Genomic DNA, 26,426 nt, shown 5'->3' with positions numbered 1-26,426 from the left:
GGATCAGCGCTCCATACGTTTACTTGGTCAAATGGGAGCGCATTTGCCACCAGCTCAACTGTTAATCATAGACTTCAAAGGTTAATGGACTGGGAGCGTTTGGGGTCATCGTTTTTATAGATGATTGAGAGAGGTGTCCCAAAAAATAGACTTCTTGATTCTATCAACCCAGTAACAAAGTTGTTGCTGCACCTTTTTCATGAAAAGAATCCACAAATTAAAAAGCTGCTAATGAAAAAGAGCAAAGATAATGAGAACAAGGCTTGAAGTGAAAATCAACTTGACATTTTCCCAAGTGTATTTTTTTCTTCTCTAATTACTACTAGGTTACAGCTTAATATGTGAGAGTGAATGAATGTCAAGGGCAACTTAATTACCAGCAAAGCAACGCAGCTGAAGATGCTGATTAAAGGAGCTACAAGAGACATTTAGTTGTTTTCTTTACATCCGCAGTTTGCCTATTAAAGGAAGGATTTATTCTATGAATAATTATACATATCATTTCATATTCTAAAAAAACAGAGCCTTTGTATGACTGAAATTATCACATCAAACCAAACATCAAAGTAATATAATAAATATTTCTCATATATGACCCCTCTGTTATATCTTATGACTTGTTAGAGGGTTCCAACCCCCAGGTTGGGCACCACTGCTCTTTCGGCGCTAACAGAGTTAAACATGCTCATGGCTCAAAGAAACATTGTGGGTTCAACTCTCACAGACTGCTCCCATTACTGTACACATGGCTGTACTTATTGTACATACTGAATGAGGAATAAGGAGCCAGAGGGCAGCAGTTCATTGTTGTAAATGAATCGCAGTGAAATACCTTAAAGATATTCCTAAGAATAGCTGTTTCTTTACACAAATTGGCTTCAAAATTACCATTAATCATTTTAGAATGACATCCAATCCTCTGCACCTCAAAGTGATTCTGAAATGATCTCTAATTGTGAGACAGCACCGCTGGCCATAGTGGTGTGACAGCTGCAGCTTTACATTATGAACGGTCGCATCTTTTAGGCTTTTCGTCTTTATACACAAAACACGCTTTCCTATTTTTTGTAGCTTTGTTAACCACATCTCCCTCCCCCCTCTCTCCCCCTCTCTCTCTCGCTCTCTCTTTCTCTTTTTCATTTATGAACTCACCTCACCTATACCTATCAATCCCCCCCCCTTCTCCTCTTCCTCCACCTCCTCATTCTCCACACACACACACACACACACACACACACACACACACACACACACACACACCAAACACCCTCGCCTAAAAATGAAATCAGATTTTCCCTCTCTCTCTCTCTCTCTCTCTCTCTCTCTGTGGATGAGGGTCTCTGGGTCTTTTGTTCACCCACCCGCTCATGTGGCCTCCTCCGGTTACCACGGCAACCGGGTGTATACATACTGTTGCTCCAGGAGAGAACTCGAGATGGAAAAGGGATGCAGAGAGATGAGAGAGAGAGAGAGAGGGGGGGGGGTTGGGATGGAGTCTGAATAAAGGGAGGAAGAGAGAGAAACGACAATGGAGTGGTTCTGAAAAAGAGTGGAGGGAACGGATGAAAAAGGAAAGAGAGGACAAAAAGATGTACTTTTTCCCGGTGCAGATTATTCTCCTCCGTATTAAATTACTCTCTTATACCAAACCCCCAAAAAAACACATGTAATTCCCATTTCTGTGCTCAGCATTTCTCCATTTTCTTTCTATTTGTTTGGCAGAAGATAATTGAATTTTTTCAGATGCGCGGCAGAGTTTTAATCTAATCTCTTGCCCTGGACCTTCATCTCGTTTGTTTCATATCAGCGACTGATTGTAGTGCAAGAGTTTAAATCTTTCTCTGCTGCAGCAACTGCAAAATGCTCCGGATCAGAGCGTCAGCAAAATGTAATGTCAAATGTAAAAATGTGCAGCAATGAGAATGCAAACAAGCCTCTTCTGACTCATCTGGCATAGCAACTCATCAAACTTACTTAAAAGTTGTTTAATTGCGCCACAATCCCGGAATTATAGGACTCAATTCAGCTTACATTTCTATTGTTGACCAAAATGTATTGTCTAAAGTGGGAAGAGGGGGAGTAAGAGGGAGATTACATAAGATTGCTTTATTATTATTCAGTTTTATTCAAATATTGTCTGGTTGACGGTACCATCTTATTTTTAGTAAAAATGGGAACTGAAAACACAAAAAGGGCAACATAAAATGGGTGGTAAAAAATAAAAATTACGCTGAATCAGGGAGAAGATGATCCAACGCAAGAAATAAAATGGATTGAGACAGTGAAACAAGGAGACACAATAAATATCAGCATCCCGGTTGTCTGTGTTTGCTGTATCAGAAGCCTGTAGGAATCCAAACCCTGCAGACAAGCTGCCATCTGCCATCTTGGCTCCAGTCCACCGCTGCTCATTGGAGCCAAGATGGTGCCCAGTCAGTCACACATAGTCAAAAGAATTACATTCAAAACTCTCAGACGTGTTTTTTATAATGTAGAAAGACATGCAGGCTGACTGACAAAAAACGAACTTTTGGTAAATTGTTTGCTGTACTGGCTTCTATAGTGGGAAAAATAAACTGCATTTTGAGACAAGCTTGTTAAACGTGAAAGATTTTGGCTATTAAGCTGTTGAAATTCATACAGACATGGCAACTAACAATGGCGGCCAGGAGGCACACATGATAAATACAGTCTGAACAATGGGCTATGCCATGGACGCATTGGGTTACCTTATAGTCACAACTAATACATTTTCATCATGTTACATGTTTGCAGCGGTTCGTTCACATGCAGGCGAAAGCAAACAAAGAGTGTGCGGCTCCTTTTTTTAGTTTGCTGAACTAAGCGGGAGACATTGCAGAAAGAAAAGGAAAATCACAGCTATAAATATCAACATATATCAACAAATGTAAAATTGTCGACACATTCGTTAAAAAACTAATCTTATAGATGTCAGGAGATGGTGTAGCTTAAGGGCTAACAGCAAGTTGCAACACTATGAATTCAATTACAGCTGGCATTTAAGACAGGGTCGTTCTATTCAACCTAAAGACTTGCAAGCTGTGTAGGCTAAATGCTTGACCTTCTGCCTGACAACACAGGACAGGACGTAAACTTGCATATCATAATATGTCCATGCTATGTGTTCAGGCAACCACGCTGCTGTAAGAACAATATGCTGTATTTATATCGCACGAGCGTATAACTTACAAACGGCTTTAGAGGGGGCTGGATAATGTTAATATGAGATGGCTTCGGCTGCAGCCAACTTTATCTCGAGATGACAAACGAGGACACGCTAACTGACATGTCTTTGGTGCGACGAGACGAACGGGCGTCTCGTGACTGGTTTGTGGAGTTGGTAGCAGTCTGTGTGCGTGGCTGGTGACCTGCTTATGAGGAGACTGACCGGTCGGAGTAGAAAGCTGACGAAGGGATGATGAACAGAGTCGGGAAGGAGCGAAACAAAGAATCGTAGCCATTTACTACGCCAAATGCACACACACACACACACACACACACACACACACATAGAGCTGTAGAAGGATCATGACACGACGCTCTGATCTGAAGCTAATGCTGAACCATCCAGACTCATTGGCATCATTCCATCTCTCACAGACACACACACACACTCACTCACACACTCTGTACTGGCAGTTCTCCATTATGACAATCGCTACTCCCTCTCATGCATGCTCAGAGACCACCTGAATATAACACCCCTCGAAAATGAAACTGTGTGGAGGTTCATCCTGTTATCGGGAAATATTTGTATCTTTACGCCTCTTTTAATATTTAACTAGGTTTGCATCAAATAACGGAACAACTGGGTGCAACTGGGAACAAAACAGTTGAGGCAATACTTTGTAATTGACCAGCATTATCCTGGCTGGCTAGTGAGTTGGTAGTTACTCCTACCACACCAAACGTCTAGAGCCAATTATTTCTCAAAAACGAACAAATGAATTTGGATGTGAAACTTCCTGTTGTGACCAGTTACGAGAGTTCCACTGCGACACATAAAAAGGTGACCTAAAGAGTTGAGCTGTAAAAGTGATGGACCTCAGAGAAACTGCAGTAGTTTGCAAATATGAGTGAAACATTTGTTTCGTCAAAATGCAGAAAAAAAGAGGAAAACATTCAGTGATTCAGCAGAACATAGAGACCCAAATGTGTCAGAAACCTTTATCCCATCTACATTATGTAAAATACATTTGAATAAGATGTCATTAATCCTGCTCGTTTGAGTCGGGGGTTCTCACTACATTCATCTATCTCTCTTTACCAGGTCAGAGGGATTATACGTGTCCCATGTATCTCTATAATTACAGATAACATGTGATTACACAACTCATACAGACATGTGTACATGTTTAATGGTGAAAGTCAGCATATTTCAGTTGTTTGTTTTATGAGACAGATTAATGTAAAGAACTTCATCACCTTAATCATTGATTTTGCATTTGTGTAAGATTGAGTGTCGTTGCACTGATGCCTCAATCTGAGCAAAAATGTTAAACGAGGTCGCTCTTGGGTGAAATGCTACATGTGTATGTGTGTGTGTGTGTGTAGGCACGCATGCATTACGGAAAGCATACACGTATAGATTATGCGGGAATATTGCACACAAATAAGAATGTGTGCATTAACATGTGTCCATGTCTCAGCTGATGTCATGTGGGCAAACGCTGAGTGGGCAGTATCGCTCAGAGGGGATTGTCACATATAATAAAGATGCTGTTGTGTGCGTGTGTGTGTGTGTGTGCGTGTGTGTGTGTGTGTGAGTGTGTGTGTGTGTGTGTGTATTGGTGTGTGTGCTGGAGCAAGGGGTCTATAATCTGCAGGATTAGTGCCTGTGGAGATTGATTGAGATTAAATTCACCGAGCAGCTCCTCCTGCAGGAAGACAGATTGACAACATGAGAAACATTTTGCCTTTTCTAACTGCTCGCAGTTTTTGTTTTGTTTATACGCTGTTTGTACAAGAAGAGAAAGCGGATTAGTCTATCTATGTATGATATATTTATTCCTGTAAATATCTTTATTTGGCAATAACTATTATGATAAATCATTGCTTTATTTTCAGTCTCTGGTCATTTTTCTACATTGAAACAAAGTTATTCTCCCCTATTTTCTTTTGCTTTCAAAATGTCTTCATCCTCCTCTGCCACACACTATACATATATATATATATATATATATACACACACAGACACACACGCACACACACACACACACAGATCCCCTTTAGTGTTCAGTTTTGACCTTTGAATACACTGTCTGTTTTTTTTAATATCTTTGTTGAGACACAAACACAACCTGAAATTGCCCGTGGGCTCCTGTTCTCAATCTCACAATCGACCCGTTCTGACATTTAGTGGGGTGGAAGAGGGAGGGAAGTGTGCGTACAAGAGTGTGTGCATGCATGTGTGCGTGCGTGCATGCATTTTACTGTGTGCACAAACCAACAATAGACTGGTGAGGTCAATTTCGCTGAACTGCTGTTCTAACCAGTGCTTGCTTACATTCATTGAAGTACATTCTTTGAAGCAAATGGAACACAGCCTTGTTGTCACTTCCCTACTCTGTGCCACTGGTCTGAACGGTGCAATTTCTCGGAGTCCAACAATCATTTTCAGTTTAATTTCTCCCAAAACAAAGAAGTGACATTGGCTGTTAAGAGGGCGGCCTCCATTTTCCTCTAAGAGTGTCGTGTAAATAGTGTATAAGAGCACATTCTGAAGCTGGAGAGCCATCTGATTGCACACAATACAAGCACTGTCTGTACGCTGCCGAAATCAATACACATCTGATCCAGCTGTCCTGGGGGGCAAAGTAGTGGAAGTATTGACAATATGTGTCAAGTTGCATTGAATCAATATCAGCCACTCACTCCACAGAAATGCTTAAATGTAGTAATGAAAAGAAAACAGAGAATAAATGAATACCTTCTATGACTGTGCTGTCAGACTGATACAAAGGAGCATCATTCTTGGCACCAAAGTGTTTTAGCGCACATGACCTATTGGGGAATTGAACAGGCCTCCTGGACAGCCAATACCGTGTAAAGCACTGCAGAGGCAACACTGAGGCGTCCAGTGGATGAAGTGAATCCGACCGGGCCTCTCCCGGTCGTTCAGAGCGTGCACTTTTTCTTTCTGTCTCCTGAATTTGTGTGCACACTGACAACCTGTTGCCTCGTTTCCTTGTGGGAGGTGACCGGAAGGGTGGACACACTTGAGACTAATTATGTACCAGCGTGATTGAAATGTTTGTTCAACTGCAGCGCTGTAAATGCCGCTTGAATCGGCAATCAACAAGATCTTCTTCCGGGGCTCGTCAACAGGGACTGTGGTGGCTGACAAACCGTCAGAACAACGAAGGAGATGGTGAGGATGAAGGCTCCCTGCAGATGTGACTATTTGTATCTCATGCGTCTGTTGACTTTGACACAAACATAAAGAAATAAAGAGAACGTGTCTGCTTGCTCTGAATATACTTTACAAAGAGCAGCAAACATCAGAGACTGAGCATTCGTGGATGTTTTTTAAATATCAGTGATCGAAAGAAACTACTGCTTTACTATCTTAAGGTTTCGGGATACTCCAAGATTGTGTTGGTTTGCACAAATACAGAAAGTGTGAAAAGAAGACCACCCTCCAGAAAATGGCATGTTTTGTTTTTACAGCACAAGCCTCTCAGGCCTCAGGCTGTCCTCGGAGTCTTTGTCGGTAGACCACTTAAAGGTTAGGATCGGCTCCGGGGGACGAGTTCACCAATTAGGAGGAGGTCAAAGTGCAGGGTCCAAGTGTGCCAGTTTACATTGTGTTTTTTACCCCTTCATCAAATTGCTTTATTGTTTCTTCAGGTTTTTAGAAGGCATAGCTAGTACTCATATACAGTATTTGTATTTAAGAAAGTAATTAGTATCCAGTACGTTTTTATTTGTCCAGATGTTTGATGTCAGAAGTGAGATTAGAGAACTGATGTGTCCCAGAAATCAATCAATTCTTAACAGAGAGGAAATGGCTCTGTACCATCATACTGAAGCACAGACTAGGAGTACTTCACACAGACACACACACACACACACACACACACACACACACATCCAGCTATCAAGCCGTTGGTAAGATCATTTCAATGATCTTATAACGATATACCAAAGTAAAGTTCAAAAGAATAATCCCTATTGAGACTTTGATTAGAAATGTTTTTGTGATATGTCAAAAACATAATATTGGTCAATATTGATCAAGCATAAAACATGGAGAGTGATGATGACGATGTGACTCACTGCCTCGCAAAACTGAGTTTGAATGGACTTGGATTGGTGTGTTTGTCCAATCAGGTGGAGGAAAGGTTCTGATGCCTGAGTGAAGGTGCTCTGTGTGTGTGTGTGTGTGTGTGTGTGTGTGTGTGTGTGTTTGTTGTATGTGTGTGTGTGTGTGTGTGTATGTATGTGTGTGTGTGTGTGTGCGTGCGTGAGTGAATGGAGTATTAAAATGGCAAATTCTCTGAACTGAGCCTTCCCAGATTGTAATAAATGAGGCAAGATAAAGAAAGACATTGTTGGCTTTGTGATGGTAATAGTGTGCCTAAACAAGACAAGGACAGGAACAGTTGAGAGCAGCAAAGATTGAATCTGTTTACAGTATGAGACGCCGCCTAAAACTGTTGAGAACGCACAAAGCTATGTTACGGCTCAAACTATATCCAAACAACATCAAACACAAAACAATTGGATCAAGGTATTAGTGCATTTGACACAAATAAGCAGTGCGACAAATGTCATCCGTCTAGACGGGAAGAGAATCACAAAAATAGTGACACCCCCCCTAAAACCAGTCAACTGAGAGACACTGATGCCTCAAAGCCACGATGTCTCATAACAATGGGATTAAAGCAGCATTAATACCCACGTTCAAAAACAACTCTCAAACCCTCGTATCCCTCAAATACGCCCCAAAAAACACTTCCCAAATAATCAGCTTAGCCATAAGCCCGGGGCCTTTTATTGAAGTTGACTATCAAAGACGGGAATGATTCACGTTCCTTTCAAGAAATTACAAGAGTTTTTTCAATATCCGCTCATACCATTCAGTCTGATCCTCTGCGAGAAAGGTTTCATTGCTTTTGTGCATGAATTAGCCAGAACGTAGTCATACTGACAATAGCCTCTATACTCAATTTATTCAAACACATTGGCACTATTATCGAGACTGTTATCTTTTCTCCGGACTTTAAAAAGTATCACATTAATCCCTCCCAATTGTATCTGTCGTTGGCTCAGATTGGATCAATGGGGTTGTTTTAATTCACATAGTCGGGCCAGTCGATACCTGTAACTAATGCTAATTTAGATGTGAATGATAAAATAAAACCTGTTCAGTCATGGTGATGTGAGGACAAAAGGGTGATGATGTGGAAGCAGGGCAATGGTGGACTGACAGAGACACAACAGCACAGGCAATGCAAGAGGTACTTAGATTAGAATAGAATAGAATAGAAATCTACTTTATTCATCCCCAAGGGGGAATTTGTCTGTGGCAGCAGCAAACAAGGTTACACAATAAAATAAAAATATTATGAAAATGCACAATATATACAATATAATAACATAACAGAACAGTACCTATTCAATTTTAGAAAATAAAGTAAATAAAAATGCACAGTATATACACGAAATAGAATGGTATTAAATTAACGAAGTAGGAAAAGATAAACAAAGCAGTAGTGCACAAGATCGCCAACAGCAGCAACAACAGTGGCAGTGTTATAGTCTTGTGTTTGATTTGGCCAGAGGTGTTTTATTATAAAGTCTAATGGCAGTGGGCAGGAATGTTCTCCTGTATCTGTCCTTGTGACAGCGGAGCTGGATGAATCTGCTGGAGAAAGTGCTCCGCTGTCCCTGCAGGAGGTGGTGGAGACGGTGGTCCGGGTTATCCAATGTGGATCATAGTTTCTTCAGTGTCCTCCTCTCCACCACCTCTTCCAGATTGTCTTGTTTGCAGCCAATGATGGCCGGCCTTCTTAACCAGTTTGTTAAGTCTGTTGGTGTCTCCGGCTCCAATGCTGCTCCCCCAGCAGACTAAGGAGAAGTACAGTGCACTGACCACAACAGACTGTAGAACATCTCCAACATCCTGCTGCACACGTTGAAGGATCGAAGTTTCCTCAAGAAGAAGAGTCGACTCATCCCCTTCTTGTACACAGCATTGATGTTGGTCTTCCAGTTCAGTCTGCTGTCGATGGAGACACTCAGGTACTTGTACTCCTCCACCATGTCCACATCCTCTCCCAGAACTCTCAGCAGTTGTGGAGCCGTCGTCTTCCTCCTGAAGTCGACCACCATCTCTCTGGTCTTGGTCACGTTCAGACGCAGGTGATTTCTACCGGCCCACTCCACAAAGTCATCCACTACTGCCCTGTACTCCTCCCCCCGTCCGTCCTTTACACACCCGACCACTGCAGAGTCATCAGAGAACTTCTGCAGATGGCATGACCCCGAGTTGTACTGGAAGTCAGTGGTGTACAAGGTGAACAGGAAGGGACACAGAACAGTTCCCTTTGGGGCTCCAGTATCACTGACCACCCCATCAGACAGCACACGGCCCAGTGGGACAAACTGTGGTCTGCCTGTGAGGTAGTCAGTGATCCAGGAGACGGTGGACGCGTTAACCCCCACCACCCGCAGCTTCTCACTCAGCAGCACTGGTTGGATGGTGTTAAATGCACTGAAGTCAAAGAAAGTGATTCTCACAGAGCCACCGGATCCATCCAGGTGTGACTGAGCTTGTTGCAGCAGGTAGATGATGGCGTCGTCCACCCCCACATGAGGCTGGTATGCAAATTTCAGAGGGTCCAGTGAGGTGGGCCAAGACCAGCCTCTCCAGCACCTTCATCACATGAGATGTGAGGGCAACTGGCCGGTAGTCATTGAGGCCAGATGGTGTCGTCTTCTTTGTTACGGGAACCAGGCACGACGTCTTCCACAGCACCGGGACTTCCTCCTGCTTCAGGCTCAGGTTGAAGAGGTGTTGAAGGACATTAGACAGCTGGATGGCGCAGGTCTTCAGGACCCTGGGGCTGATGCCATCAGGTCCAGCAGCCTTTCCTTGAAGGAGTCGCTCCAGCTGTCTTCTCACCTGGCCAGTCGTCACAGAGAGTGGGGGGGTCATAGTGTCGGTGGTGGCAGAGCCCTTTGAAGTGGAGGGCTCTGCAGCTCACCAGGGGGGACAGAGGGGGAGGTGTTTGGGAGGTGTGGTGTGTGGAGGAGACAGATGAGGGCTCTGAGCTAAACCTATTGAAGAAAGAGTTTAGCTCGTTGGCCCTCTCCAGGGAGGCCCCTGGTTGTCTCCCTCCAACCTTGAAGCCGGTTATCTGTTTCATTCCAGTCCACACCTCCTTCACGTTGTTCTGCTGGAGTACTTGAGTCGTTGAATCGAGTAGCGAAGAGTCTATCAAACTGTGACCTTAAAAATATACATAAACGGACAGAATAGTGCGACCTCCTACTCTGAAAACACATGAGGATTCAGTTTTGCGCTCCTTTTTTCTGTTGGCACATTTGTTCCCAAATGGGCCATTTTCACAAAAATGTTACACTGAGCTGATAAAAGAAATATACATCTCACAGAAAAAAGATCCATTTAAAAATACAAGGACAGACAGGAGGAAACACAGACCAGCCAGTTAGATGAGCTACAGTAGGTTGCAGCAGTAATTACTACTCAGCTGGGAATGAAAACTGACCATATATGTGATCCGCACCAGATTTAATTTACTGACCAGCGCAGTTAAAACCACCCAGCGTCCCTGAAAGAAACAAACACAATCACAATAATAAGCAGCTTATTAGCTTTCTCACCTTTTTTCTCTTCACTTACCAGAAGCATCTCCTGGGCTCAGAATCACATTCATACTGCAAGAGAACTCCATTTACAGTAAGTTCAGTGTCCTCTTGCAGCGGGAAACACGCAGTCACAACTTTAGGGCGCATGGGGCACACGTGTCCTGCGTAATACGATTCCGATCACATCTCAAAAACAACACACTGACCACAACGTCATTTAAATACGAAATGATTCTCACTGCTCCATCCACTTACCCACACAGTATAATTGCCCACGAGGCTCTATAGGAGGAGATGCTGGTACTACTGGGACCGATGTGGTCACTTTAATGGATTAGCTGGCAACACAATAGCTAACACACACACCATATTGCATTTGAAATAACCTAATCCATTCTGACACCGGCTAATTCTGCTTTGAGGTAACTGATGGTGTGTGTGTGAGTGAGTGTGAGTGTGTGTGTGTGTGTAACCTCCAGCCACCAGCAGCGCAACCCTCTCTGACCTTAAAACACGAGTGCAATCCCCAAGGAGAGGCCCCAAGTGTCCCGATACACCCTCCAACACACACAGCTGGCCGCTCATGTGAAACATTAGATCACTCCGGTGAAGGTCAAGACACTCCTCTCCGGTCTCACTTGTACCTGAAGCATGGCCACATCAGTCCAACTTTTGCTGAGATGTGGAAAGGTTGCATTTTTTGTCCTGTACTCAAGCTTAAAAACAGGTTCCACTGAGATTTGAACTCAGATCACTGGATTCAGAGTCCAGAGTGCTGACCATTACACCATGGAACCTCTATGCCCTATAACAATACACAGTTTTGGTAGACAGTTTCTTATTTGACATCCGCCAGTACGTTATCTGTGCAGGGAATAGGACATTGAAGGCATACAACGGTACCAATGACAAAGACACTAACAAGACACAGAAACCGTTTCAGGCTAACTTAAAAATGTTCGTAGGCTCATCAGAGGATTTGGGAACTGACAAGTAAAGAGTGGAGACTGCGACCTGAACGCAGCTCCTTGGACCCCTCGGCCATCCTGACTGAAAAAAACCTAAATTTGCTTTGTTTTGCCATCTAATGAGCCTTTAAGTGCATTAACATGTTCCGCAAACACGACGTCTTGATTCAGTATTCATTGCCGTTGACCCCACTAACACAAAAGAAAGAAGTGGCGGCGTTGGCATGGTGCACGCATGTAAATAAAGGCTGGAACGGACAGAGAGGTTTTTATTGAAGAGTCAGACTTCCTGTGATATATTCTCACTCTTCTCAGCGTTTCTCTCTCATCATTATTGTCTTCTTTTTTTTACTCTATTTACAAAAAAAAATCAAAACTGTAATTTTGATTTGTTAGTTCTTGTTCATTTGTTTTGGTGCCATTTGTAGAAAGATGCATGTGGGCCGCGAGATCAGAAAACCCTCCAATGAGCCGTTTTGGAAGGCAAAGACAAAAGAAGGTCTCACAGAAATTGTTCTGTGAAGCTCAAACAAACTGGTGCAGAAGTGCCCATGAGCAAGGCGCACCGCCCTGACAGTGCAGCTGTGAAAGTGTAGGGATGTGTGAATGTAAAGTCCGTGGTCATCCTGTCCTTGCTTCCCCTTTTCATCCTCGTCATTCGTCAAACTACACACGAGGCTCCCCCGGAAATGGAGAAATCACATTTTCACGTTCCACTCTCTCATCTCTACCGTTCCCTCTTTTCTTATCCCACTTGCTCTCCTCCCCACCTTGTTTCCCTCGCCCTTTCTTGCTCTCCTCCGTCTTTCATGTACAGATCACAGAAGCCTGCCACTTATCACAAGAGTCTCGAGAGGCTTTCCAATAAAAGCAGGGGTTACATGCCTGATTTAACAGGGCACACACACAAAGACCCCTCTGTCTCGCTCTCTCTCTCTGACTTCCCTCATCACACACCTGTCTATCCCTCTCGCTTCCTTTTTCAAACACACTTTCTCTGTAATGTCACTCGCTCATGGACTCTCGCTCTCTTTTGTACACACACGGGCACGCCTCAGCTCTTGTTCTCTCACAATGGGATTAGTGGTGTGATTCCTCCACTCCTTTTAAGTGGGCACACCACCAATCCACTTACCATAGACTCCGCTGAATACTAAAAAGAGTGAAGAGGAGGGGAGGAGAAGGGAGCGGATGGGGGGGGGGAAGGAGGGAAGATGAAAGGATATATGGACGGGAGAACAACGGAGTGAGGATGGATGAAAAGAGGACGTGGATATGAGGAGATGAGGTCACAGAAAATGAATCCTGTTTGTGTGTGAAATGAATCAACACTAGATGATAAAATGTAACTCCATGAGGAAAAGACAGGATGGACAGAGCAAAGAAAGAGAAGAAAGAGAAAGAGAGTATCAAAGAGAATTGGCAGGAGACTTATAGCCAGAGGTGAGGCAATCGGTAACTCTAACAAGCACACACACACAAACACAAGTGGACCTGTTGCCAGGGTGACAAGAGGCAGCTGAGGCCCCACCCTCCCCCGTCGTGTTTCATACAGGGATGTCATCGGTTGCAGCCGGCGCCTGGCGGGACCTTGGCCAATAGGACAAAGGCACCAGAGGACCTTTCCTCGTCTGTTTTGTTGTTCTTTTGACTCTCCCTCTCTCTCTTTCTCTTTCTTTCATCAGGTGCTCTCTCGTCCGCCCTCTCGTTCTCTGTCCCTCTTTCTTTTTGACTTATTCAACTCGGACAGCGGGTGGCTGCAGATGTTGAGGCTCAAGTCTTTCCCTGCTGATGGCGAGTGAAGCTGATTACACCTGCTGGGAGAATATTTCACAGCAGGAGAGGCTGCAGTGATTGTTCAAATCCAGCAAAGCGAAGGCTATAGATACAAGTTTGTTCGTTTCAGAGGTACGTACGCCTCCCGTCAGAGCATTGTTTCATCTCTGTGAGATTATAGAAAACCAAACTATTGCAAAGATAACAGTGGTGCTTCAGGGAAAAGTCAGAGGATCACCAAAGTCAGTAGGATACTTGCTCTGGGGACCATGAATTTCTTTAAAATATTGAAGTTCAAATATTTGTTGAGGTATTTCAGTCTGGACCAAATGAAGAAGCAACAGATATTGCCAACGCTGGAGGCGCGATGCCAGCATGGCTACAAAGACATGCTGGTGGTGTTAGCCCAGCACTGACTTCTAGAGTGAGGAAGAGTCTGCCAACAAACACTGAAATACTTCATTTAAACTACAATCCCAGTGATTTTTCATATTTAACTCTCATAGACATGTTGCAAACCACACTGTGTTTTATAGATTTGGATGCATATCTACCAGTTTATGCATCATTTTTCAGAATAACTAAAAAAAACAGAATATTTTGAGCATGTAAACACAGTCCAAGTGTTTTTCCTCGTGACCACCTAGAGAGTTGTCTCTCTGCCCTCCTCCGCAGGGATGGACTCCCTCCCCACTGCACTCTAGACTCCAGCGTTACTCACTATCTGCTGCCAGAGTCTGAAACCCTCACTCGTCAGGAGACATTTCCCTTTGACATGCCGATCTTGCTCAGAGGAATGAATAAAATATCTGGGTCTTATTTCTGCATTTACTGCACTCAACGAGGCCGTGTGACTTGTATTGTTTGTAGCACTTTAATATCTGTTGTGCTTTCTATTTTGCATCCACATGAGAGGAAAAGCTGATTATAATAGAAATGAACATGCACGGAAAGCTCATTACATAAAGTGCCTCATCCATTTCCTGTTCTGTGCCATGTGTGTGTGCTCCCGCTTCTCTATGATCCTGCTTTATGTTGATGTTTTTTCTGGCTTAACCTTGTTTTACTCCCGGTCTTATGTCTGTCCCACATTTTAACCGCCTGACTTGTATTTCTCTTCGTTCCTGCTAAGGTCATCTCATTTCAGTGTGATGAGTCTCTCCTCTGTGCCATTATCTCGCGTTTCCGCTCTGCTTTTGTCAGAAGGGAGAACGACTACCAGAGTGTTGTTGTGCTTTATTGTCCCAAAGCTGGAGCCTACAAGGACTCTTCACAGCAGATTAAGACATTCTCTAGACACACACACAGACTCAAGTAGATAGGAAACCATCATTTTAGGGTGTCTTTCTATTATGCAGTCAGATGTATGTGTGTGTGTGTGTGTGTAGCAGGTCAGTGAATGGAGCCACCGGAGCGAGACTGATTGCTAATTCTTGCATTGGATGTTGGAGGCATGTGGAGAGAGGATGAGATAATATGCAGAGAGGGCTGTCAAAGGTCTCTATATGACACACACACACAAAACACATGCACATACACTCTATCTGCACATGCAACAGGAAGCAACATGTACAGTTTTCTACCCTTCCTCGGTGCATATGAGGTGATAAAAAGAAACTTGAACTTTAAGTCACAATCAGGAACTTTTAAGTGGTTATGAAACAGTCTCAATTTAAGACTGATGCCTCTATATAACGCACATAAGTGATTGACAATCAGCGAGCAGATTGGATACTTCTATATAGTTATTCTTGCTACCAGGACTGAGCGGGGCGGTCAGACCCTGCTGCAGTGAAATTAGAGGATTTCTCAAAGGACTCTGGTGCTCGTTCCTCATAGCAACTTCAATTTTCACCAACGTGTCTCTCTTCTGCTAATGTGCTGTCCATAGTTGTGTGATTCGACAAACAGTTGGTTGTTGACCCCTTTGATAGCCCCTGGTGACACTTCCCTTGTTCCTAAGCGGAGACAGGAAGCAGGGACGGCCAGAGGAGACCCCAACATAACCTACTTCCTGTTTGTTGACTGTTTGTGAGGGTGAAGTTGAGCTAATTATCTTCGCTTGTTTCCCCGACACCAATCCTAGACATAACAATTAGTGTGGGAAATCTCAAAACCGACAGCAGACCGAGGTCAACCTGAAAGAGCGTGTGGTCAAGAAATAAAAGTTCTGTTATCAAAGAGAATATTTTTAACATCTTAAGACTTGACAAGATAGATAGTTCAGTCCAAAGCAGGAATTCTGTCTTCGGCTAAATAAATCGTAGACATGTTTGTTGCATAACCTGAGCTGTAATCATCAGATGAAATAAACCATGACCTCATGTTCTCTCATGGAGGCAAAGGAAAGGTTGTGATATTTATTCCACAAATTCAAATCTATACTGTGAGCAGACATGAATACGAAATGTAACTTTTGCTGGAAAATATGGAATGTTTCACAAATCCTCAGATCCTTGCACACTGATAATACATGGCTGATGAAATGAATGTGACTCTAGAATCATCCAGAGGATCACATCAACGATTAGAACTTGTGACTGGAATTACACTTTGAAGCAGCTATCTGTCGCTCCATGACCTCATCAGCTTGCTGTTGGTGAGATGCTCAACAGTGTAACGGAGAAATTCTGTCAAAAATGATGTGTTTTCTTTCTAGGTCATGTCAAATCAACAGACACGCTTCAAACAGGACGCAGCCCGTCATAATGAGGAAGAGTTGATCAATGGACAGGAAACAGGACGGACTTCATAGGCTTTTAAGTTGCACGTGTGCACAAAGTTGCATGAACTGGAATAACAGCGTCATATTCTGCCTCAAACACGTATCACATGATCTGTTTTCATCTCACAGACAAACGCAAGTGTTCATAGTTTGACTTAAGTCAAGAAGAAAACAGGGTTCGTTGGAAGGTGGTTCGAAACCATCCAAACAACATCACATGACAGAGATACACTGCTGCGTCATACGGCATCAGCAAGGACAGAGTTCACTGGAGACAGCATGGCTGAAGGGGAAAGGGGAATCACTGGACTGGGACAGGAAGTGTAACAGTACAAATGTACACCATGGCTCATGTATAATCCTGACTCTAGTTCAGCTTCTAGACCCTGAGACCCATCGTGTTAACTGAGAGAAAATGTCCTGTAGATCACAGAGCAGATAGGGGAGACAGTACGTCAGACTGAATCTAATGTATCCTGATGATTATTGAAATATCACACACTGATTTCTGTCATGTAATTAAGACAAAGGGCCTCATTAGTTCTCCATCAATGACTTGAATGACGACTTGTCCAATCAACTGATTTTGTCCACTATTCATTTTTGGTTTCCATGGCAACAGACCTATTGAGCCACTCAGCGCTTGATTAACAGCGGAGAGTGTGCACCATAGTGTCCTCCACTATGACGTAATCCGTCCACTGTTAACCAAGAGCAGAATGAAGACGTATTCATAAACACAGAGAAGCACACTCAGCTATCTTTCTCTCTGTCTCAAATGTAGTGATTGTGTGTTTTTTGTCGTGTTATGTTAAACCTGTATGTGTTAAAACTCAGATAAGCTAAGATAAGATGAATGAGATGTCTTTTCTAGTGCAGGAAGTGCTCCGTTTCTTTACCCTGAGGAGTTGTTTGGGGCGGATGGTTTGCATATGGGCAATAAAAGCACTTTATTTAAGGGTAGTGTAAAAGATACTGTTAGTTAAATATTGTCAAAGTAAATATGTCTCGTGCTTCCATTAGCTTTTGTCTTCTATTTTCCTAACCTTAACTAAGTCCCGTGGGTTGATAAGATAAACTTTTAGTGTTTCTGTAATTGTACTAAATGGAAATTAAGAAAAATGCTGCCAAGCAGAAAAAACTTTAAAATAAAAACAATTACCTACCAAATAAATAGATGGAATAGAAGTACTACTATTACACCAAACTGTCCCTACCACACAGACTAATGAGTGCCGAGTGATGTGGAGAGTTTAGAAAGACTAAATCAGTAGAGCTGGTCCTTATCTCTCCACACTCGCTCTCCATATTTCAGTCCTAGCAGCGTTATTAAAACTGGCCAAATTTGCATCCGTACCAAAGAGACTGAGGCATTCAGCTCCATCTATTTAGAGATGGCTAAGCGCCTATAGCCCGGTTTTTCTCTTTGGATTGAGCGGTTTTTCCCCCAAAAGCAATTAGGCAAACTCACCAGCCCTGTCAGCGACTGCATTGAATGCAATCCTGCATTGAGAAATTAACCACTGGGCAGATTTTCTACCTTCCTGTCTCCATTCAGCACGTCTTTTTCTTCTTCTTTTTTCCTCTCTTTTGAGGGAAATGACAGAAAGAGTGATTAACTGCTGAAATCCGCCTGTTGGCTCCCTCACGAGCACACACACACACACACACACACACACACATACAGTGTGACACACACAAAAACTCAAATTCATCATTCCTGTTTCATGTGAATAGTGCCGTTTGGAGAGCCCAATTTCCATGACAACAGGTCTGAGGATTAGGGTGAAGAACTGTCAATTGTCAGTGCACCTAGATTCAGAGGAGCACTTAAGAGTGAAGGGAAGGAGCCGAGGAAAGGAGCGGAAAAAAAGAAAGTCGGGCCGGTTGGAAGGATCAAGGGACAGACGGAGGAATGGGTAATGATCCCTCTGAAGAGCCCCCCCACACACACACACACACACATCCCTCGTTGTGAGTCACTGTGTGGAGAAGAGGTTCACAGTTAACATGTAAACATACAGCAGTGAGAAATGAAAAAACAAGGGCGTAGGGAGATATCTAACCGTCTCCTGTCTTTGGTCTCTGGCTCCTTCTCATTTGCATTTAACGTATTCATGTACTTATTATCTTCTGCTTGCTTGTCTTTTGTTGCACTTCAACGGCTGCTGCAAAATGAGTTTCCATTGTGGTCACAATTATGTAACAATAAAGGCAATTATGTGAAGTACCGTGAAGTGATGCCAAATGGAATTCTAATGGAGGTATTCCTGCATGCGTATTCATTTGATGTGGCACTGGAAGGCCCGGAGTATACACACACAAGCCATGATGTGGTTGTTCTGCTTGATCCCCGTCTGTTATTATGACACTAAGCTATGATTGCTGTACTCTAACATAACAAACTGACACCGGCACTCATCTCTCAAACAAGTTTCCGTTGTTGTGTTTCCCACACACAGATGTGTCCTAAAAGAGACTCAGTTAGGGAGGTGGAAGATAGAAGGAGGAAAACATGGCACTCTGACGCCAAACACAAAGTGACCGTGAAGAATTCTCAGCTGCAGAAGTGATACGAGTGATGCTTCATAAACCTGGAAGCAGGTTCAAGGAACACCTTGACATTTTACTTTCTTTTGCTTCACCTAATCTTTCAATGACAGAAGGATCGCCTCCCACACATTTTCATTTTCACTTTTCGCTTCTCAGCGAGGAACCAGCCTCATCTCGTGAGGAGCATGTTGCATGTGGTTTCTGCTACGGCAGCTTGTCAGTCTTCCACTTTTCTAAAGTTCATTATAACAGGCTTTATATATTTTGAGACCTCTGCGGCAAAAAACCTTTCTGCGTTCATTTTATTTTTACATATTCATGAGAATGTCTGAAAGGTACCCGATACCTTTACTGCTCCCTGGAAGTGCTTTCTTTCCTTAAGCATGAATCAAATGTAGTAGACGAGGCTGGTTGTCATTCAGCACATTCTTCTCTGTGATGATCGGCTTGGAACAATGTGGATGCGGCCTCCCTCCAATTAGCTGTACCCGAGCTCCTTCTGAAGTTATAGCAGCCGCTCGCGTTCATCTCAAAACATCTGCTGTATTTCAATGATATTTTGCTCCCCAGAGTAGCGCCGTGACATTTTACAATACGTGTACGACAAATCACTTCATTACCCTGGAGTCACAAAGCCTAAACTGCACACGGGGAGCCGCTGTTATTACTCATTAGAGTGGAATTTAAGATGCAGAGTTCATGAGCTGATCAGGCCGCACCACACAGGAGGTATTATGCAAAAAACATACATGCACGTGACAGGAATCTTAAATTATGATCAACAGGGAAACCAAAGATTGTCAACAAGAACCCCCCGGCAGGACACCTACAGAGACCTGATCATTATACAGCTCTGAGGAAGACAGTGAGCTGATGGAGACACGCAGAGACAGCGGCGACATCGTCACCAGGAAGTACTCAGCTCTGATGCGATGACATTTTCACATGGCATGTGCAATCATGCCTTGGATACAGAATGCAGTAACAACAGTGAGATCTATTGTACTTTTGCTGTAACGTTTGCCCCTATAAAAGGAAATGTATACCCAGGCTTAAAGTCATTAACATGTCAGGACCACCAGCTGGCACAATCCATCGTCTATGCTGCCCTTTCTCTGAATGTGGGACGGAGAGCCATGGGAACAAAGAGCGACAACAGAGCGCATTGTTGCTGGAGAGTCACGTGACGCATCGGCAGATCCGATGAGACCATGTAGCGCTGGAACGGTTACTGTACAGAGCCACGCTCCCTATAAGGTCCCTCAGCGGGTAGATAAGCAGGAAGTGCTTCCTGACATACAGTGTGGCGAGAGGACACAAAGGAGACCAATGTCCACTTTTGTCGACGACAACATAAGAGCCTGCCCTGTTTGGGCCCCGTTTCAACACATGCTGAGAGTTGGAGCTAAAAACAGGTTTTTGTACTTGGACCAGAGAGAGTAGACCAAACATGAACATCTTGAGGGCCAATAGAGAGATCTAGTAGCCTTAAAGACCCAAAACATTTATAACAAGGCCGGGGTTTTTGTACAGATGCCTTAGTCTCGCATTTTAGAGATGTCAGACCATTATCATTAAGCTTGTTGTTTTTCCACCGGGGGACTGAAGTAAGCATTGGATCTTCAAAGTGTCCCAGTTGTTCGTGCATCAACATGCAACAAATACACTCAGCTTAACAACAACACAGTCTGGTTATATAATGGTGATAGAATAAGTCACAACACTAAGCTAATGAATGAGATCATGAGACGACCAGGACCTGACCTGACCAGAACCACGTCATCGACCTCCCGGCGTTAGCCCCGGAGGTGTTGACGTTCGGTCCGAGGTGAGTCATGCGTGTTCACGAGGACTCCTTCTGGAGTTTTCTCCAGAGAACATCGGTGCCGTTCATGTGGTACATTCGGAACACTGACTTATTGATGAGGCCGCAGTCACAAGACGATCGGGAGCTCCTGTTGTTCGGTACACAGTCTGTTTCCTCTTCCATGTTCTCACGCTGCTTGATGCAAAGCGCCGTGGAACGAGCTCACAGCTCAGATGAAAACACCAGCTACGCTAAGCCGGCACAGACCGTCTGAAGGTGTCGTGGTGATGTCGTGCAGGTTGGGAGAGAATCTGGCTATCGCCAAGTATCTGTTTCAAGTTCTTTAGTGAGTATAAGGGAGTCGCACCAACGTCTACTCTATATCCCCCTCTCTGGCAGCAGAGGAGCTAAACGTCTCCATCCATCATCTCGTTAGAGAGGGAAGTGTCCCCAGGCTTTCAATAACATATTAGATTGCCAATTGATATGTAATGGCTCATTCACATTTAGCGGCGCTTGAATGATATCAGTTACACACTGAGAAAGACAGGCGCAGAGTTACAGAATTGAATTGTCTTGCAGATGTCGTCCAGCTGCCAAAATACATTGTAAGAAAGAAAGAGAGGCTGAATAACCGGCAAGAAAAACCTGCATTGACAGATTTCTTTGGGCCACTCTGAGGCAGCATAAACACGTTACAACTCTGATATGGCCTCGAACGAACAGATGTAACATGAACTCTAGGTCAGGAAAGACGTGGATCGTTCTGTTGTCTGGGAATCATCCGAGCCGATTTGATTACGGACCAGAACATTTACCTCACACTTTTAAATGTATGAAACAGTTCATACTTTTGGCTCGAAAAGACTGTTATCTGATGCTGTCTTAAGGAAGACATATACTCCATGTCACAGAAAGCAGAGCTCTCCATTATACCATGAAGTCATAAAGGGTCTGCACCCATCTTTTTACTGCAAAGCACTCCCATCAAGGTAACTCTATTCTGTACTGTAGCAGAAAACACAACAACACACACACACACACACACACACGTCTAAAAAGCATTCCAATGAGCCGCCATTCTCCCACCAGGATTAGGACAAACACTTTAAGTATTAATGCTTCCATTGCTAAGCCCAAAACACACACAAACTTCCTGAAACCACAACCCTCATATGTTATCCGTCTTTACACCACGACCCAAACAGACTCTCTGTGACAGAAGGATTGCCTCTGACATGGGTCTCATGTGGATAAAAGAACAGCGTGGTTTGTCCCAATTTGTACTTCTGAGCCCCAGCAGATAGACACATCACACATTTTCATTTGCCAGTACGCACACCTCCCAAAAAAAGGTTCAAACCAAAGCTTTAGCTGCCTTGAGGCTTCAGCTACCAGCTATGAATTTGATTTGATTTTAAAGAGAGGGAAATGTAATTTCATGAAAATGATTTGCGATTGAGTTAGCGCTGATGGTTTCTGATTAAAGTGTGGTGCTTCTCAGAGGTGCCAGTAGCAATGATATATAATATACTCAAATATGTGAACTTAAATGTGAGAACTTCTAGCAAGGCGCTCCAGTCCAGGTAGAAGAGTTAGACAGAGCATTCTCTCTTTTGGGTAAATGCCTTCAGGTGGTTTCGGTTAATCTCATATTTACGCCAGTGTTTCACATGTCAGGCATAATTCAGCTACTCTAAAGTAGCGCAGCACCCTGCTGTGCATTTAGTCTTCATATCGTCATCAGCGCTGCTGTGTGACATAATTCCATGACATATATCTGCTCTGTCTGTTGTTTCAGCAAAAGCCCCGTGTAAAATAGAGCTTTTTAAACTTTGTTTTTCACTTTGATTAAACACAAAATGTTGAGCTATTCCTTATTGTTTGTAAACTATATATTATATACAGGCACATAATGGGGATGGGGATTAATGAGCAAATGACCTAAATAATGATAATTATGATTAAATTCAGATGTAGTATGTGCGAGTAGCACAAAAATGATAAGATTGGACACAGCGCCACTGTGGCGGCTCATCAGAGAAAGTTATGAAACCAAGTTTTTCGCCAGCTATCTGCTTCTATCTGACCCTCTTCAATTAAAACTGCGAGGATGTACTGAGGGGATTTTCTAATTTCATGCTCCTGTGCCCATCATAGGGAATTAAACAAAAAATTCCTCAAGGCAGCAAACAACTTAACACAACCGACTTAACAATCATTTAACCTCAGTCACACAGTGAATACAACTGAGCCCAAAAGAAAACTTTCACCAAGTAGTTTCATACTTATTCCGTGGTCAGGGTTAAGTATAGCCAGCGGACCAACTGAACCAGCTGAACCAGCTCTGATAAGAGTTGGTTCAGGTTTGTTCCTGCACAACATATATGTCATCAGGAAAGCTCCACAGATTTTCAAACAGGGCTCCCTGAGCCAGAGGCCTGGGGTTCAAGAGGTCCGGATCTTCTGGTGAACACAGACAGACTGTGCTTTCAAGTCAGGACTTCCACTGGGCACATGTTCATCGGGAAATGATTTCACCAGGTACAGGGACTTGCCTGAAGTTTCACACATAATCTCATCTCACATAATCTTATCTCCCATAAACAGATGTGCACATTTCAATCTCATACACCCTGACACAGAATAATGTGTGTGTGTGAGAGAGAGAGCGAGAGAGAGAGAGAGAGAGAGAGAGAGAGAGAGAGAGAGAGAGAGAGAGAGAGAGATTGTACCTCTGTGGCTTGGAAGGCCACACACACACACACACACAGACATAAAGCACTTGAGCCAAGCACACCAACCTTCGGGAACACATTTCTATATCTCTCCTCCATTCTGTCCCTGGCTTCCAGCACTTGGCCTCTCATTCATCGTTTTCTCTATTCATCTAAAAATGATGAATAGAAAATGAACACATGGAAAGAGGGCAGGACAAGATTCCAAAGTTTTGAAACACATTTCTAAAAACCTATGTGGATGTTTTCCCCCCTTTCTAACATCAAGAGAGAAGCAGTAGGATACTTGTGGTGGAAGTTTGTTTTATGCGTTCTCTTTGCAGATGCTCACGACCTCCTTGTGTTTCCGACAAAAAACTTTTTCAAAAAAACTTTTTTTGTGAATGACTACTTTAGCATGTATTGCTCAATTATGTTATTTGTCAAAATTGCAGTTGGTCCAATAAAATGTCATAAAATAGTGAAAAATGTCAAGGTGCTGAGCACCAGCCAAATCCCAGGATGTATTCACTTCACTGTAATGTAAGACAAGGAAAAGCAGCAACATCTCACATAAGATAACCTGGAAGAGAATGATTGGCATCTTTGATTGAAAGATGACTTGAACAGTTAATCAGATATTATAGTTACAGATTTCATATACATATGTATATAATGTATAATGAATGTATAATGTATCTGGACAGACCCTGTAAAATGCACCACACAACTCATAGCAAGTTTCATAGCGTGTTTACAGAGTAGTTTTAAGGTATGAGGGATTCATCTTGCCAATATACAATCTTTGGCTGTATGCCTACGCGTGACAGAAGCCGCTCGTGACTTTATTTACTATTTACAGCTAGTTAGCCCATCTTTAGCGCTGCTAGCTAGGAAACTGTTCAAATAGATATTAATCTAGTAACCAGTTCACGATTGCTGGTCAAAATCTCTCTGTGGCTACTTTCAAGAACATTTTAATATTCACTGCTTTTATATAAACTCCAGCAGAAGCCAGCTGAGGAGGAGAAACATAACCGAGCTAAGGTAACGTTAAAAGTTAGCTAATGTTAGCTAGATTCAGCTAAGATCTGATGAGGTCGATCGAATGAATCGAATCGCTGGATGTAGGGAATATTTAGCTTTTAATAACCACAGAGTTACAAGTGTGTTATAACCGATTTTATTTGTGTTCATTCACTTTCAACACTCTGTCATTACACCTGGTCAACTTCCAAAAATCATTTTGATGCTAATGCTTTTGGCTCATCACACATACAAATCCTCACTGTGATGTAATGTTAGTGCTGTGTAGTACAGGGAAATGTAGAAAAATCACAGTGTATGTATGTGATCATTCATATGAAACACAAACTCAAACGCAAACAGAAGCTCTATCATTCACTGTACTGAATCGGATTGGTAGATTATATTTCGAGTATAAGTATGATGCAAGATCAAAGGAGTGAGGGTGAAGGATGTGTGATCTGAGGAGAGGGGTGAGGACTTACAAGAGCAGAAGTGAGTCAGGGAAAGATGAGAAAGGCAGAAGATCAAACAACACGCACACTTTCACACAATGTGTCCTTTACAACCGGTGATGTAGCTCATCTCTGTGCAGATGAGAACAGAGCAGCGCTTCAGGAGGGCCGTGGAGTTAAGAACCTGGGTGATAAAGAGCGCTCGGGGCTCAGCTTTTTGATCGGAAAGGATTAGTTCTGTCAATGGCTTTTCGCTCCGATAAGAGCAGTCGAAGGATTCAGGGTCTTGTTCAATAGGACGTGTTATTCCCACCTATAATTTTGAGTTTAAATCTGGTATGATGCTGTTGGTGTCTTGTTTCTTGCTCACAGATTGTGGGCGTCAACAGGCCGGTGTTTAAACCCTGCAGTCTTGTGATGTAAGACAGGCCCAGTGGCAGATTAATAGCAACACGATGACAGAAGAGTGAAATATTCTTTAAATTCATTCATCACACAGTGTAACTACTGGTGGCACCACAAGGCAAAGGACTTAAATAGTTGGTAAGAAAAAGTCTTTACCTGAAAAGAGAAGAAGGCAAGCAAATCCAGCTGAGGGTGGCACTAAATAGAAGGGGAAGATAAGGACGGGGCAGGCAATCACATAAGCGGGAAACACAGGTGTGCAGGAAGTGATGTATCTGAAATGAAATAAAACAGGAAACTATAAATGAATGGCATGAAACAAAGAACAAGCATAGTGATGAGCGTGGGCAATCTTCTATCATTTACTCTAAAAAATGTCAAAACACAGTAAAAGATAATGATCGTTATTTCGAAGAGCCCGCTGTGATATCTTTAAATGACATGTTCTGTCTAACCAACAGTCCCAAACCCAAAGATATTTAATTTGCTTTAATATAAAAATGATTTAAAAATCCTCATATTTGAGAAGGTTGGACTTGCTGGTTTTAAAAATGCCTCAAACTGTTTATTTATTAAATATTTGCTTTATCAATTCATCTTTTCAGTCTGTTGTCTGTGTTTTAGTTTACTGGTCTGCTTCCATCAATTATATTCTCTGTACAACGTGTAAAAAAAGACAAAAAGCCTCCTGTATGTTCGTTGAAATGTGTTCACTGAGGTGTGGAAATGAAATGACTAATTGCACTGATGTGTGTCAGAGTGAGGGGGTCATTGATGTTGCTAAATAAGGGGTTTCCCTCCAGTAATGATGATGATGATGCTGGTGACCAGACACAGAAAGACGGATTCACTCAGACAGACCATAATGACGGGGTTTCGGGTGGTGTGATGGACTGAAGCGTGATCTCTCCATGTTGCATGACTGACTTTCGGCTGTAAATTAAGAACGACGTGTTAACAATCTTCATTCAGTGAGGACCTTCTGTGGGGGAACTGCACTTATTTTTCCTCCCACATAATACACAGAAACATGCTGTCTGCTCTCAGTTCCACTAGAACGTTCTGGCCTCTAAGTCTAATTTCCAGCTGCCTGTCAGTCATTATTGTACAAAACCTTCTTTAGTCGTCACTTTCTTT

Source organism: Melanostigma gelatinosum, assembly GCF_949748355.1.
Source record: "Melanostigma gelatinosum genome assembly, chromosome: 23".
Taxonomy (NCBI): Eukaryota; Metazoa; Chordata; class Actinopteri; order Perciformes; family Zoarcidae; genus Melanostigma; species Melanostigma gelatinosum.
The sequence above is the reverse complement of the archived record's forward strand: the minus strand, read 5'-3'. Positions refer to the sequence as shown.